This window comes from Pezoporus flaviventris, unplaced genomic scaffold (assembly GCF_033815535.1).
Source record: "Pezoporus flaviventris isolate CSIRO_AGI_PZ_B2104156 unplaced genomic scaffold, CSIRO_AGI_Pfla_v1 ptg000031l, whole genome shotgun sequence".
Taxonomy (NCBI): Eukaryota; Metazoa; Chordata; class Aves; order Psittaciformes; family Psittacidae; genus Pezoporus; species Pezoporus flaviventris.
Window position 1 is genome coordinate 31164359 of NW_026892579.1, and position 12505 is coordinate 31176863.

The 12505-nt window shown below is 45.1% G+C and overlaps 1 protein-coding gene across 1 annotated transcript in view; it reads left to right on the forward strand.

The window, feature by feature from the left end:
• The first annotated feature begins 383 nt into the window (after positions 1-383).
• ELOVL5 (ELOVL fatty acid elongase 5) overlaps positions 384-12505 on the forward strand; it is a 39093-nt gene continuing 26971 nt past the window's right edge. Inside the window, exon 1 of the mRNA XM_061460612.1 lies at positions 384-485. The gene's annotated coding sequence lies outside the window, so the exon portion shown is untranslated. The remainder of the gene's footprint in view (positions 486-12505) is intronic.

A 12505-nucleotide genomic window follows, 5' to 3' on the forward strand; every position in this document is an offset into this window, starting at 1 on the left:
AAACAGACAAACCACCTATCCCTGTGACCCTTAATTTAGTCCTGCGGCTCATCTCATTAAGATAGTCTTTAATTACACGATCCCATATTGTTTTTCACCGGAGCCTCCAGCTTCCGCCGCCTGGGCAGGGATAGCCGACCCCTACACAACCAAGAGCCGCTCAACCGTCGCTCCACGCATCCAGGCGACGACCCCCTTCGGGCCGCGACTGGGAGCCCGCGCCCGCGACCCCTTCCGGCCCCGTCCCCTCTCACCGATTGGCCCTGAGCGGCCGTGACGTCACAGCGTCCCCCTCTGCCACCGCCCGTTAGTCCCCCGCACCACTCTGACGTCACGGTCAGCCCACGGCCAGCTCGGGGGGCGGAGCCTCCTCCCGTCCACCGCCCCGCCCCGCTCCGCCCCGGCCCCGCGGCGCCGCAGCGTGACAGAGCCGGGCGGCGCCCTCCCGCCTCCCGCCGCCCTCAGAGCCGCCGCTGCAGCCGCAGGTAGGGCCGCGGTCCCCGGGTGGGACGGAGGGTAAAGCTGGAGGAGATGGAGGCGGGAAGGTACCGGATGGGAGCCGTGGGGCGCGCAGTAAGCGCAATAGCGGTGCTCCGTCCCCCGTTCGGCTGGTCTGGGGGAGGGATGGAGAGCCGGGGCGGCGGGATGGCCGGGGGTGTCTCCGGTAGCGTTTTTCCCCGGTGCAGTTAGTTAAGTGCATGATGCAATCCCGCATTGCCATGGCTACTGCTTCCCTGCGCGACCGCGGTTCTTTCCGCCGTGGCGGGGAACGGAGTCGGGAGGAATAATATGCGCTGGAAGGGGGATAACCCGTCCTGTCTCCCCACCCCCCGGCTGCGTTTGAGGGCGAGGAAACGGTCGTACGCTGCCTCCCCGGAGAGGGCTGAGTGCTGCTACGGCTCCAGACAGCGCAGCCCTGACCCGGTTTATCCCCCATCGTATGTGGACCCCGGGAATGGGGCTGGGTGGCAGCGGGAGGGCCCGGGACGAAGGCGGCGGTGGCTGCTGCTGCTCCGTCTCCCCTGCCTCGTCTGCCCCTGCTCTTTGCTCACCGCCCCTGACAGCGTTACCGGGTTGGAAATGGAGCTGCTGGAAGGGTTAATTCCCGGGTTGGTCTGTGGGACAGGGCGGACGCCACGTTAAACTAGTGCCTTGATAGCGCATCTAAAAGGTGCCCTGCCTTTTTAAAATCTAAATGCCTAAAGGGTACAAGCATTTAAAAAGAAGTAGAAAAGGAAGAGCATGTGATAGAAATGTGTCACTGTGTCAGATGTGTGTGCATGGACTTTCTTAAAAACTTTATGACTTTGCTTTTATCTCTTCCATCTCCTGGGACCCCTTGGGCATCCGCAGCATTAGAAGCTGGCAATGCTATGCAGAGTATCGTCTTGGGCAGTTTAAGTGTTTTCTCCTTCCCTGCCTATGCTGGCTGCTTTTCTGCCCTCGTCTCTCCCCTCCTGGTTCCCAGGGATGCAGCAGCTAAGGATCCTACTCTGGAGAGAGCTTTCCGGCACCGATCCGTGCTCGGAACCTGCAGACAAAAGGGCAGTTTGCCAGACCTGGAGAGGAATAGTTAACACCTTGGCTTCCTCAGAAAGAAGGGCTCCTGGCAGACAGCAAAAGGCGTTTCTCCCTCTAGCATCTGGCTGTGCTGCCTGCTCAGTGTCCCAGCCATCGTTGAACGGCAGTGCCCCGAACTGCTGATTTGTATTCTCACAGTGCTCTGGGTGATCTCGGGTGATCTGGGATTCAGTACCACGGGGAAAAACGGGAGCAAAGCGCTCAGCCGGCTGCTAGCAATGGCCAGGGAAAACAAGGCAGGGGCATAACTGCAGTTAGGATGCTTCCTTCCTGTCAGGAAGTCTGAAACCGCTCTGTGTAAATGGAAACACGCCCTGCAGCTGAAACCAGAGGGCAAGCGTGCAGGCGTCTCCCGTGGTGGCACAGCCTTTAGCTGGAGTTTTGGGCCAGGTTGCTCTGCCAGGACCTGTCGCGGCCACGGACTCACCATAAGCGGTTGGCTTAAAGTTATCGCTGCTGGCCCCGGCTGGGTGGAGGGTTTTGCAGCTGTGAAGTTTTATAGATGTGGGCTAACGGTGCGACTTTTTCTTTGCTGTTAGAAACCTCAGTAGCTAGAGGTAAAGACCCTGTCCTCACTGCTGCTAACGGAAGTTGAAACTGCGTCAGGGAGAGTAAGCCCGTGCGCTCATGATCGTCTGATGCTGTTTAGCAACAAAACCTGGAGTTTCTTTTGGAAACATTCAGTTATTTCAAGTGCAGTAGACTTAGTCTGTTTTCAGAGCAGTGAGTAGCCAAGGCATTTACTGTGGCTGGGAGGGAGCTCCACTTGCATGCACAGAGTGAGGCTTTCCCTTGGAAACTTACGGTACCTGGAGATAGCTGGGATCAGCTCAGTGGAGATCACTTTCCAGCTTTACGTGAACTAAGGAGCAGGTGGAAAGGACTACTGTGCTGAGTTTGCTGAAGTTAAGAGTGGGTTTACCCTCGTGCCAGTTGAAATGGGTCAGGGATGCTAAAAGACATGCCAGACTTTTGCTGGATTTTACTGAATTTCTTACAAGGTACACATTACATATGTAATGCCTGGTGGAAGCCCGTAGGGACTTCTTTGTGGTTTTTATCCATAAGTAGCTATGTGAATTTATTGTTACTCTCCTGTATTTTAGCATTCAAATCCTAAATGCATTCAAATTCAGATGTAACCAGAGGGAGCAGCAATGAAATTAGCAGGAAACGTAGCTTTGTCTTGCAAGCTGGGAAAAGATCTGGCTTCAGTCTGTTTGCCTCGCTATGCTTTCTAAAAAGCAACTGCACTTTGTGTGATTTAGTAACCTTTTCATACCAGCAGCTGATCAAATGGAGTGGCTTTGACTAAAACTCATACGTATTTGGTATATAAATATAGCATCATTAAGGATACTTAGTCTATTTAGACTTTTTACGAGGGCATGTAGGGATAGGACAAGGAGGAATAGCTTAAAACTGACAGAGGGGAGATTTAGATTAGATATTAGGAGGAAGTTATTTACTGTCCTGTTTACTAGAGGATGGAGAGGCGCTGGAACAGGTTGCCCAGAGAAGCTGTGGCTGCCTCATCCCTGGCAGTGTTCAAGGCCAGGCTGGATGGGGCTTGGGGCAACTGGGTCTAGTGGAAGGTGTCCCTGCCCATGGCAGGGAGGTTGGAACTAGATGATCTTTAAGGTCCCTTCCAACCTAAACCATTCCATGATTCTGTGTACTGTCTAACCAGTCTGTGGGTATACTTACTGCAGTATTTTTAGTAAGTTGATGTTGTCTTTACTTTCTCAGCAAGAATTCCCTCTTGTTGTATTCCTTGCTTTTAGTGCACTGGGAATTAAAATATTTTGAATTCTAAAGTCTAATCTCCTCTTTCCCTGCTGACCTTCATTTTATGCTGTTTACAAGAGGAATTAACTTAGAGACGATAAGATTAATGATCAAAACAAAAACCTAGATTGGAAATAATGCCCCAAATCCATTAGGTGTCTCTGGGCAGCACCTGTAATTGCTCATTCTTTTGTGACTTGCTGGGAGCAGATTTTTGAAATATGTTTGAGGATTCAGGTTTTTGGAATGATGGTGGAGCTAGCAATGTTACAGGATTTCAGGCTGATGGAGCACTCAAGTCTGACAGCCACAAGTGGAAAGGCTGGCAGTGAGAGCAATCCAGATCTGCCCCTTGGGAAGCATATTCCCAAAGGGAATGTAAGTGACATTCAGTTGGTAATTGGTTAAATACTCTCAAGTACTGAGCTGACCTCGTTCCTTTACCTCCCTTATTTTGGGGCAGCAAACATTGCAACATCGAAAGCTTCTGTTCCTGCTGAGGTCGGGAAAAAAGACACCCATACAGAGCAAGGTGGTGGTACTTACAAGGTTACAGTGCTCATCTCTGCCTGTCTTCTAGTGATCTCAGCAGTCCTTGCTCCATGGCGCAGACAAAGCACGTCTCCCAGTTAACACCATCTAAGACAAATACTGGGGAGAGAAACAGAAATTCTATGTGGTCTCACGTTAAAACAGCATCATGTTTCTGTGTCTTGTTGCCTCTCTGTCCCTCTTGGAGCTAGCACTAAAAGAATGTCACCTTCAGCATTCATCCTTGCTCCTGCCTGCTGCTGCCCAACAGCAGGAGTGGTGTGGTGAAGCAAGCCAGCAGTTGGGTGCAAGGGTGGGCTCAGTGGTATTTTGGGTGTCACCTTGCCACCAGCACAGGAGGTGGCTTAGGCAGTGCTCTGCTCACTGCCTGACCAGGGGTTCCTGCTGTGGCAGCAAGAAGCCAGAGCTCCCATGCACAGTCATTTCCTGGGATGGGTCATGCCGTAGAGATTCCTTCAGACTTGGAAGGAATTTGGGAGCAAACATGCTCTTGGAGGCATGTTTGTTGTTTATTTTATTCCAGACATGAAGGGAAGGGTTCGTTCTCTGAGTTCAGAGGCATGGATGGAATGCTTTTTAACTGCTGAGGAGCAGAGCCACAAATACCTCTACCTATTATTTCTTGGCTTGCTTTTACTCCCATGAGTGGCACACTGCGTTGAGATGGGTCACAAGCAAACTCTGTTGCCTGTTCAAAGCTGTTAAAGCTTCACTTAGATTTGGCAGCAACTCATATAGGTTGTGAAGGGATGTATAGGTGATGATGCTGTTTGCTGTAACCTCCTCTGCATAAAACTGAACAACTTGCTCATTTTATCCTCTTAATTTTTCATAACTTCCTTTCACTGCCATGTCTGAATTTAGTTGTGTAGGGTGAGATCTATAAAACTGCTTAAACATAGAAATACTTTGGGGGCTGTTAGCCTCAGCTCTTCTCAGTAATGCTTTTGTTTTCCTGTTTTTGCAACGTACAAAATGATGTTCTTCCAGGATGCAACATATGCTTTTGAAAGCTGTTTGACTATAACAGACTTAAGAAATTGATGCTTACTGCATGCTAGTCAGAGCACACTTCTCTGTGTGCATCCAGACATTTACAAAAGTGACAGTAATCCTTGTAATCTGTGGCTGTCTTGTCATACGCAGTATAGTTGCTAATTTGTTTTGTGATTCTTAAGAGATACTAAAAATGCAGAAGATTCCTCAAATATTGTTTATGCGTGCTAGCTTTGGAAACACTTTTTCCCTGTATGGAAGATGACACACAAGGACAAATGAAAAGGATAATCAGTGAATTGTATGGAAGTTAGTGTGTTTAAAAACTTATCTGCAGTTTTAATTGCTTTGCTCTGGCCTTTCCTAACACTGTTTAAATTTGGTATTGCACCAGTACGGTTAAGAGGGCATTGGTTAGGCTAACATCCGTGGATTTCTTAAGTGCTGATTGATAGAAGTGTTTTTTAACCGGGTTCCTGAGGGCACCATAGCCTGTACCCTGCGTCTGGCAGGACAGCAGTTACATTTCTGTTTAATAAAGGTACTGCAAACAACCATCTGGATTGATTTTTTTTGATTGACAAATCAAATAAATGTCGCTTCTAATCCTGCTATGGAGACAACTGAGTTGCTGTGGACTCTATGCAGTGGCTTTCCCTAGACCCGCTTAATGAAATTAATCTCCTAAAATTTATTGCCTTGGTTTCTCTATTTGTGTTTTGGCATTTAGGACACATGATCTAACAGGGTAAATAAGAGCACAAGAGCAAACTTTTCCAAAGTATGTGGTCGGTAAATGCTTTCCTGTGCATTCAGTGCGTTGGAGAGTTATTTCATTTCCTCGATGAAATGGTTGACTCACGTGAAACACAAAGCATCAAGCATTTGGAAAGCACAATGGCAGTCTAATAAATTCTCTTACCAGGTGTAGAGATTTTACAGATGCATGCTGCTAAGTGTAATCGTTACTTCTCCAAGAACAAATGAATCATGCTGCTTATGCTGAACATGGTGCTGTGAATTAAGAGTTGGTCTCAGCATCCCTTTTCATCTGGGTATTTTGCATGTCCTTATTAAAGCGTTACCAGCGGTAGAGGTTGTGCTTCATTAATGATAGCTTTGTGGATGACCAACAGTATACTGAGCAGGTAGAAATAGAAACACTTTCCATGAACTTGTATTTATGCTAAACTTGTTTGTGTTTAATTGATCTCCGTGTCAAAGCTTCATACTGAACATTTGCCTGCCAAGTGAGGTGCTTTGGGCGATGACTGAATACACTGAGTTGCACGAACACAGCTTGCTTGTGCAGATGTGTTACAAACATGGAATAAACCTTTTTTCCTGCATTTTCACGTTCTGCCCTGCTCTTTGAGCCTATACCCTTGAGACACTGGGTCAGCATTTTGAATACTGACTGTTCCTCTTCTGTTGTCCCTTGGAAGCACTCCTCTCCCTCTGTGACCCTTGGAAAACTTTTTTTTTCTTGCTGTCTGTCTCTGCTGTGACTCGAGGGTTGTTGCTTTCTTCCTACACTTAAGTTTAGGCTGTCTGCTGTAAAACTTAGGCTTGGTTTCAAAAAGGCTGTGGTTTTGATTTCAGGTAATGCTCCAGCTTTTAAGGCATATGTATGCTGATGGATGTTTCTGTTGCTCTTATGGTTCTTAAGGATGTTGGATGAAAACGAACACATAATAATTTGCCAAATAATGTGGTTTAGCCTACTAACCCAAATACACCTCAAAGCATCTTATGGTTTTAGGCCATATGTTTAGCTAATCAAGTGCATAAGCACTTCTTTTTTCTTTTTCCTTTTTTATTTTTTTGCCCCTTTATGCTGTTACAAACTTGCTGGGAAACATTTCAGATTAAGGCAGCATTTCTGCTGTGCCTTTGTAGGCTCAGGAGTCCTTAGCAAGTGCTGATTGTAGGAAAACACCTTCTTCCCTTAGATGCCATATGGTTGTGAGCTTGGAGCAAACCGCAGCTTGGTGGAGGAGCTCCTCTGCCCCTGCTGAGGTAAAAACACAGTATCTGTATTCAGGTAGAGGTCTGGAAGATCTAATCAGGTCTTGAAGCTCTTAGAAGTAAGCAAAAGAAATTTACTTGTACATTTGCCTCTACTTTATCAATTGTCAACACAGGGGTCTGAATGTAAAGGTCTAGTTCTTGAGCTGGTCCTGTGTCCTCAGGTTTGGTTTCATTCGTAATGATGTAGACTTGGGAAACTGCAGACCAATCTTTATAGGCTTCCCCTTGGATGTGATAATTCTATGTGCATAATTTAATCAGAAAGCTTCTGTTAACCTTTTCCTGAAGGATTACCTCCTGCTCCTGGGTGGCTTTTAGAAATGCTGATGTTTTGCATTGTTATTTTTAGAATTATCTCCTAGCCAAACAGTAGGGAGAACCTTTGACTTAAATAACAATAATTAAACCTTTAACCTGTTAGGAGGTTGATGTTCTCCAGTGCTTACCATTGCCCTGCCCTTTGGAAAAAGAAACTCGAGAAACCTTTTTGCATGCTTAAGTTCAATTAGCATGCTAGTTTGGGTGCATGGCATGTGTACTTACCAAAAGCATCTACATGTTCAGTTCATTCACGTGGCTGCTCGCATGCTTTTGAGCAAGACCTCAAGTGGTAGCTGCAGGAAAATGTTGGTAGAGGCACAGGAATTGGGATTTAGCTTTGAAGAACACCTTGATAGTTGTGCTTGCATTTTTATGTGTATGCTTATGTGGGTTGCAGGATAGCAGATGTTAGGGTTTGGTGGCTAGGTTGGTGGCTCGTTTCTCTTCTGCAGTACTGGCATGGAGAGGGTGCTCTCAGCTGGTCACAGACCCTGTGAACTGGTGCAAGCTCTCAGCTCTTTGTCCTAAGTTAGGGTCATGCTTGCATCATGTATTTGTCCCTCAGTTCCCTTTGTCACTCAGTTCCCTTTTTGCGTATTGTTAAGCTTTGCACTAGTCTTACTGTCTTACTGAACTTACTCCATGCATAAAGGCTCATTAATGGGGAAAGTATCTTTGCTTGCAGCACAGTTTGTAACTTTCTCTTTTCACTGGCATGCGATACAGTGATGGAAAATAAGCTGCTAGTCCATCAGGTCTGGTTTTGTGCGGGTTTTTCTCTGCCTCTTTAGCAGGTCTAAGCAGAAAAGCCTTTGAGAAAGATTTGGGCAGGTTTTCTAATATTTTACTCAATTCTGACTTATGTGCCATTCAGAAAGCACAGTTTACGCAGTGGTTACCTCTGCAGCCTTTCATTTGCTCCAGCTACAGCAGAGATGGCTGTGCTTGCCTGGCCCCAGCCACCAGACTAAGCCGTGGACTGGGAAACAGCCTCTGCAAGAGGTTAAAACACAGTGTAAGAGCTAGAGGAAAAAAAAGTGTGAGGGAGCAATATAGGGTGGCAGACCTATATTACATAGAGATGGAGAGAGACAGCACTAAGCACATCAGTAAGGAGTTACTGCATTTGACAAGCCTTGTCTGCTTGATTAAAAATGGGGATTAAAAATAATAATAGTACAGGTAGTCATAGAAAGATCATTGTGTTTTAATGTAGATTGTTACCCTACTAATGCATGAGCTGCTGCTGCAGCCTCTACTTGCTTATAGGTAAAAATTGTGCAAAGGCATAAGCTATTTTTAAAGCTAATGATGGTGTTGGACCTCTTGTCATGAGAATTTAAATGACTGTAGCTCTGTGTCCCACTTTCAGCTGGGATAGAGTTAGTTTGCTTCCCATTAGCTGGTACAGTGCTGTGTTTTTGATTTAGTGTGAGAATAATGCTGATAACACACTGATGTTTTAGCTGTTGCTGAGCAGTGTTTACCCTGATAAGGACTTTTCAGTCTCTCATGCTCTGCTGGTGAGGAGGGGCACGAGAAGCTAGGTGGGAGCACAGCCAGAACAGTTGATCCAAACTATCCAGAGGGTACAGTGGGGATAAAAGGAAGACAAGGGAAAATGTGGGCCCCCTCTGGAAGGAAATGGGAGACCCGGCTACCAGGCACATGGCAAAGGCTGAGGTACTCAGTTACTTTTTTGCCTCGGTCTTCACTGTCAAGAGCTCCAGAATCACTGCCCCAGCAACTGAGAGAATAAGGAACTGCCTACTGCAGGGGAAGATCAGGTTTGAGACCATCAAGTGTACGAATCTGTGAGACCTGGTAAGATGCATTCACAGGTCCTGCGGGAACTGATGTGTATAGGTGCCAAGCTATTATCTATCATTTGAAAAGTTGTGGCAGTCTGGTGAAGTTCCCGCTGACTGGACAAGGGGAAATATAACCCCCATTTTTAAAAGGGAAGGGGGGGGGGGAAGGAAGACCTGGGGGAGCAACAGACCAGTCAGTGTCACCTCGTTGCCTGGCAAGATCATAGAGCACATCCTTCTGGAAACTATACACGTTGGTCCCTGTGGCAGGGGGCTTGAAATTAGCTGATCTTTAAGGTCCCTTCCAACCCAAACCATTCTGTGTATGATCTTCCATGCTACAGAATGTCATGCCCAGTATATAAACTGGGGGCAGTTGGCTGTGAGAGGCTCATCATTGCTGGGGTTGGGCTGGGCATCACTCAGCAGGTAGTGAGCAATTGTGTTGTGCATCACTTGTCTCTCTGAGGTTTTATTCCTCTCTCTTTCTTTTTGTTAGTTTTCTTCGTTATTGCTATATTTTACTTTGTTTCCATTATTAAACTGTTCTTATCTCAATCAATGGACTTTATCTTTCTGTGATTCTCCTCCCCATCCCACTGGGGGTTGGAGCAGTGAGTGAGTGGTTGCGTGGTACTTGGTTGCCAGCTGGATTTAAACCACAACACTCTCCTCTGGTCTTGCAGCCTTCATCAGATTCCCAACTAATTCTCCAGAGGATATACTCCGTCCTCCGCTTTTACTTGGCAGATTTCTGGAACCTCTTGACTTTCTTACCCTTTCTTCTGCCCTTTCAAAACCATCGTCATCTCCTTTTGAAGCAAGCAAAAAGCAGGCTGCAAGTCTGCCCATGCCTTCCAGAACAAAAATAACATCCTTTGGTACTTCTTTATATTGATTTCTTGTTCTATCACCACTGCTAAGTGGTTGCATTAAGGTACAGGAAGGGACCACTGATGCTGTTTTCAGACATTTTTCTCTCATTTTTTTAAATCTGTCTAATCAGCTCATTCTTCTGAATTCGTTAGAGCTCGTTTAGATAAGATATTCAAATCTAAAGTCTAGCTGAGCAATTGCAGAGCTATCATGAATTTCCAGTTATGCAGGCTTGAATATTTCTTGGTTTCACAAAACAGGAGTTCAAACAATGAACCAGCACAAGCGTCAGTTGCATGTGGTACAGTTCTGTTTTCTAAGCGTTTGCGGGGATTGACTTTGTGTCTTAAAATATACATTTACAAAGCTGTTAAAACACAGATTTGAGTCCTGAGGGACGCACTTGTTGAGAACATGGAGATGTTGTCAGGTTTTAACAGTCTTTTACAGTGTATGAAGATGATCGTCTTGGAGTGAATGCTTTGCATCCTTTAGTGCTGTGTTGCCTTTGAAGGAGAGATGGATAGCATTGGGAGGAGATGACTGCCTTTGAACCTACAGTGACAGAGGCTCTTAGTTGCCAATTGCAGGTGTGACGGAGCTTGGCAATGAAGTTATGGGGTTTTCCACTCTTCTCCCCACTCTGTTTTTCCTTGCTGCTCCTTTTGTGATTTCCGTAATTCTCTCTGTATCTATTTTAAAGGCTTTGTCTTTCAAAAGCTTATCCACCCAATGCCTTGGGAAGTTGTTTTGCAGAACAGAGGAGCAGGGCTGGGGTTTGGGTGGAATCGATGGAAGAGCCCTAATAAGCCACTGGTTCTGACACATCCCTCTTTATAACAGCATTACTCTACTGAGACCTCTAGCAAATCCCCACCTAAGCCATCAGTCATTAATGTTAGAGCAGAATGTTAACCAGATCTGTATTTTCGTATGTGGTTTGTGGGGTTTTGTTTTGTTTTTCCTTCCTCTTTTCCTCCACCAAGTACCAGTTCCTGTGTGAGGCTGTGAACTTGAGTATTTAGCTTCCCTGGTCCAGAATAACAGGTCTATTTACATGAAAAGCTGCTTCAGTGCTGTTTGTTTTAGAGATGACGCATCTGTGTGAGGAACTTGTATTCCAGGGAGATGAAAACTGTGAAAAATAACCTCCAACCACAGTAATTGTCTTTTGATATTTGAAAAATTGTTTCATGAAAGAAGTTTCTTGCACAAAAGCATGTTTTGCTCTTAGCGTGCAGTAAAAACAGAGCTGTGGTGGTGGCGAGATTCCAGAGGGGGAAAATTTCAGAGAGCTGCTAAACATGAATAAGCAATTTCATTGCCTGAAGTGTCATTCTGTATCCTACACATTCTGTGCAAAATATATTTGGAATAGGAGCACTAAGAATGTAAAAGTTTGGGTTTACCTGCTGAGCAACTTGTAATATATTGCCATCTGTGTAATAGACGTGCACAGAGTTTTACAACAGAGGCTAAAAAGCTTGTCTTTTGTGCAGAGTTCAAAGAGTTGCTTTACATGTATGGCATATGAAATACAACTTAATTCTTTCCTGTCTTTCAGTCCTGACAGAATATGAGAGCTTATAAAATACACTGTAAGTTAGGTTTTCACTTTGCTGCAAGCAGCATAGTAAAGGAGAAAGTTTTGTTTCCCATGTGGAAATCGCTTTCTAATTATCCAGCAATGTGTTTCTCTCATAGGATGAATTTAATTACAAGCTTTGGGCATCAAGTAAAAAATGTTTGTAGTTATCAGGAAAATCAAACTTCCCATTGAAATTTAGTCTTAGGCTACTACACTCAAAGGTCTGACTCAAATCGCAGGTTGTTGGTAATCATTTCTTACAGTATAACATACTCCAAGGCTGAGAATTAAAAGGGATACTTCCCTTCTCTCTTCAAGGTTCTCAGCTGACCAGCACGTAGTAAATGTTTTGTCATAATCACTGTCTCTAGCTTTTTATTTTAATCTTTCCTGTGTATTTATTTTCATTAGCACTGTTTCTACTGGAATATTTTGCTGTATTTAGGTTGAATAAAACATTTAAGTTGCCTTTTTTTTTGCAGAAATCTGTCATTGGTCTCTCAGTGGTTAGCATTCTCTCCCTTCTCCTTGAGTCCTCTCACATCTGGCCTACCTTGAGACCATCATTAGTCCTGCAGTTTTCAAGACAGAAACATAGTAAAGTGTCTTAGAATTGGTCTCCGTATTTTGAACAATAAGGGAGGGAAGGAAGGCTGCTGTTTGCTTTTTACAGTGCAGTAAAGTAATGTGTCTGCAAGTTAGCTCTGCATAACATATCCTGTATGGCCTTTTGTTATTTCACATTTTCTTTTTTCTGTAACTTTCACTAGAACCATTCTATATGTAAAATTATGTGTGTGCAGTGCCTTTTATTTTGGCCTTCTCTTAATCGCCTTTTAGAATTCAGCTTTAAAAATTCTGTGTCTTTTTGTCTACCTGTTTTATTTGCCTTTCTTTCTGCTGTGGTTCCATTTTCTTGCTGGGTGCAGTGCAATGGCTTTTCTCATCTGCAGTCAGGTAA